The sequence below is a fragment of the Phyllopteryx taeniolatus genome, chromosome 14, assembly GCF_024500385.1.
Source record: "Phyllopteryx taeniolatus isolate TA_2022b chromosome 14, UOR_Ptae_1.2, whole genome shotgun sequence".
NCBI lineage: Eukaryota > Metazoa > Chordata > Actinopteri > Syngnathiformes > Syngnathidae > Phyllopteryx > Phyllopteryx taeniolatus.
The window spans coordinates 23,260,873-23,265,595 of record NC_084515.1 but is presented as its reverse complement, the minus strand read 5'-3'; positions in this window follow the sequence as shown (position 1 = coordinate 23,265,595).

Here is a 4,723-nt window from a genome sequence, read left to right as displayed (position 1 = left end):
TCGGTGTCGTATATTTCATTCATTATTCTCCCCAACGACACTCTCGGGTTTGAATGCCATGCTGGGTGCCACTGGGCCTTGCAAGCTGAGAAAACTCCCATATTGCGCGGCCGTGACTAAGTGGTGGACGACCAACATTGTGAGGAATGTCAGTATCATCTCCAAGTATTATCAACTGTAAAATGCAGTGTGCTGGTATTTATCAATAGCATGTGCAGTCAGGCAAGGAATCATAGAACAACTCACAATATGGCATTATGATATTTGTCTAAGAATATTCATAATATTACAATGCAGTGGCCGTGATAACGGACTGGAAGAAAACTATCAAGATACATCACAATGTCCATATGTAACTGAAGGAACTGTTTTATGCAGTTGGTCGCCTTGTGCATCAAGTATACAAAATCATATTGAATCTGTTTGCATTGCATTTGTGTTAAATTGGGCTTATAATATTTAGGCAGACTTATGCACAACTAAACTAAATGAATACGTAAAATATTTCATTAGTCATTTAAAAATAAATAGTAGTTATAGGAGGAGCAGTGGTTGATTTTTTATTTTATTTTTTTAAATATATGATTACGTCGGGTTACGGATTAAGGGTTCAATCCCCGGCCCCGGCTGTGTGGAGTTTGCATGTTCTCCCCGTGCCTGCGTGGCTTTTCTCCGGGCACTCCAGTTTCCTCCCACATCCCAAAAACATGCACGGTAGGTTCATTGACAACTAAATTGCCCACAGGTGTGAATGTGAGCGTGAATGTTGTTTGTTTGTATGTGCCTTGCGATTGGCTGGCAACCATTTCAGGGTGTACCTGAACCTCCTGATGGCTGGGATGGGCTCCAGCACGCCCGCGACCCTAGTGAGGAGAAGCGGCTCAGAAAATGGATGGATGGATATATGATTACAGTATGTGAGTTTCAGAGATGGAACAGGTGCCTTGACAACAGCGGCTTGTTTTGTACACCCCTCCTCCATCAATATAATTAAATATTACATTTAAAAAAAAAACGCAAAGAAAAGGACACGAAGAAGAATGTAGTTTCACGTCGACCAGAAGCTAGCTGTGTGCTGATTGATGAAAGTAAATAAAGTGAATAAAAAAACAAATTCAGTACAAGACTGATTCTTGAGAACACTACACTGACTAAACCAGGCCCACCGTCTATTTGCATGATCACTCACAAAAATAGCTGCTAATGCTAACGAAAACAAGCATATGTGATGTCAGCCGCCCAATTGCCACAATGCAATGTGGATTTTTGTTGTTGGTGTTGCCATAATTCATGTACTTATTTTTATCTTAAATGTTAACAGTGGTTCTTGGAAGGTATGCGTTATTTAGCTGTCACATTTATTATGTTTTTTTTTTTTGCTGTAGCAAAATAGTAAATTGCACATATAGCTATAGCAAGAGAAAGCTACAAAGTGTTGGTTTCCCAGTGCTTTGGTCAAAATAGCAAGTGTTGATGGGTTCAAGTCCAAGTGAAGTCACGAGTCATTGCTGTTCAAGTCCAAGTCGAGTTGCAAGCCTTTTAACAGATTGTCAAGTCTAAAGTCATTAAATTCATGAGTCGAGTCTGACTCGAGTCCAAGTCATGTGACTCGAGTCCACACCTCGGCTAAAAAGTGTCATGACTCCGACACATACTACATTCTACCAGCTGTGAACTTCTTTTGACCCCATGGAAATTCACAGCCAGAATAAAAACTCGCTTGATTTAAGGACATGAGCCGGAAATCCTATTAGATAAACCGAAAAGGAGCCGTCTACTTTTGGTAAACGTTTAGCCTAAGCTATCCGATTCGTGTCTGTCTTTAAAGAGATTCACGATGAACATTGCAGAGTTATGAGCAACTGGAGAGAGACTCAGGAGTCAAACTAACAATCCTATACGCGGACGTACTGTAGCCGCACAGCTAATCGTAATCTACTGAGAGTTAGTCTGGGATTGGATTAAAAAAAATCAAAAATCAAAAAGTCAACTCGCCAATGGTGACAATGCAAAGGTACACTTGACTCCCCCAAAATAGCCAACCGAAAGGCTATTAGAGAGACACTTTTTTTTAATTTCCCAAATTAAACACTGGCTGGTAAGAAGTGTTGGTCTGGATAGCAAAAGCTAAGTCAGCCACAACCACAACCACAACCACAGCACTAGCTGCTCTTTTGAGCTCATAATACACTTCATAAGTGTAACAATCATGCATCTATCAACTATCAAGGGGATCCACAGGAGGAAGAAAAACTGGCAAACAGACAGAGGGGTTTGAAAAGAGAGAGTGAGGAAAGAGAGAAAAGATTGGAGAAATGCATTGAGGAGTAATGGTTGCTTGGAGACTGTTGTCTAGGAGACTGTGAGTCCCAGTCCTTCGGTATCTTGATTGTCCTGTATATTAATGTTGATCTCCTTTGTTTTACTTTTCTCAACCAATAGTGGAATGCTACACACGTAATCAGGAGAAGGGAAGAAAGAAAGGCTAGATTTATTTTTTTTCTAAAAGTTGGATTGATTTCGCAAACAATATGATACAATTTCATGACTCCTCCCTGTCACTGTCTTTGTTTCTGACTCATTCAGTGGGCCTCCTGCACTGTCATTTTTCTGGTGCGGATGAGAATGAATTTTCAAGGGGGGGGGAAATGACAAAAGATGAAAAACTGCCTATTGTTTGCCATTGAATGCTTTTTTAAAATTGATTTCTGACTTGGAACCGAAGTTGAGTTTGTGTTACGTTAAGAGGCTAAATTAGTGAATCTCTTAGAAAAGGGGTGAAAGGATAGCACGCATACTCCATGTGGAAGATAGGCAGTACCATACGGTCTCAACCCTGATCTAGACAACCTCCTTAACCCCTCTTTCTAATCGGAGGCTTCTTCTGTCCAGAATATGTAATTTTTTTTCTATATGGCCGTGAAACAACGGCATGCCAAAAAGGTGAGATGTGAAACGAGAAAAAGCCACCATTTTCAAGTCAAGGTATCTCAGCAAGATTCGTATTGATTTCAACATTAAGCTTGCAACCATAGACATCATAAAGTCAACTTTCTTACTTTTTATCTTTCTTTAATTGAACTATTGGTATTAGTTTTAACCTTGAAAATCAGTGAGCATCGGATTTTGTAGAATGTGGTAGACTGAGTGAAAAAGTTCAGTCAAGCGTGTCGATGTGCTACGTACTGGAAATATGCATATAATCCACGATAGCTGCTAAGAACGGGCTCTCTCCATCTCATGAATGCATATGGAAACCATAACCGTGATAAACTTCAACATTCATTAAGTTGAGTATGCCACGGAAAATACTTTGTCATAGTGGGGTGTCATTTGTGTCTCTGTGTTCTGAGGTAGCTTTGCGCTATTAACGCAGTCTTGATGAAAAACAATCAGCAGCACCTAGAGGCCATGTCGGTCCTGTCAACTCATTCACGCAAAACGTTCTCGTACCGTGTGCTACCAAAATTCCATGATCAAGCCGATACCCATTTATGGCCTTATATTAAGAGACGGTAAAAACGGCTTTACTTTTCTACCTCCAAGGCGAGACTCCATGGGATTCGCTATGGAGACCACTCATCAGACAAGCTGAAGGTCGCAACAACATTGTCATTATAGTCAAAGAAATGACACAATTATAGTGACTGTCAGTATTATCACGATATTGCTTCGTCATTGCTTTGCAAGTCACAAGTCTCAAGTCTTTATCCTCAAGTCCCAAGTCAAGACAAGCAAGTCCCGAGTCAAGTCACAAGACCTACACTTTCAGTTTCAAATCCTTTCGAGTCATTTTTAACAAAAAGGTAATAATCATTTTTGGAACGATGGACTTATTTAAAAAAAACTGAACTAGTTTGCGTAGAAAAATTCTTCTACTTGAACGTGCCCAACTGGGCATTTATGATTAAAAAGAAATGAGTGATATCCATTGGAAAAATCAAATTTATGGTTACATTATTCTGAAATTTCTGTAATAAAATAAAATAAATATCGGCATGTTGAGAAAGAGCTGCAGAGTGTATGTTCCTCAATACTTCTGTCAAAGTCTTTTCAAGTCAATGGGCCAGAGTCCAAGCCTTGTGACATTTTGTCAAGTCGAAAGTTGTCAAACTCATGACCGGAGTCCACCGTGATAACCATCTGAAATTTTCGCACAGTTGGTAAACCGTAAACCATTTACTGATTATAATTTATTTATTTTTTATTTTATTTTTTTTAAACTTCACACACGATGACACGGCGCCAGAAACAAATGGGGTTCAGTATCTTGGCCAAAAATACTCTAACAGGGCTGCGGAGCTTTAAGTTGAGGGAACCACAGCAACAACCACAGACGTGGAGCAGGGGAAAAAGTAAAATAACCCACGACAACATGAAACTATTTTCCATTTTGAAGTTCTCTAGTCTGGGATTTATATTGATTTGATTTTTGAAACTAATGTCCATGAGCTCCTTGTTGAATTTGCATATTTTAAGGGCGAGACGTGAAGTGCGGCAGCGAGCAGCCAGCCTCAACTCATATTGAGCGTTCCATCACAAAATGAACACAAGCAACTGCACCATCTATTGGTAAAATGACTATAGTACAACAGAGGAGGCTATTGTCAAGTGCCAAGGGAAGAACTTCTAAACTGTCAATCTCTATTGAGATGGAGAGACTTTAGAAACTCAAAGAAAAGGGATATTACTGTTGGCAACAACAGTGCTGCATCTTGCTAGA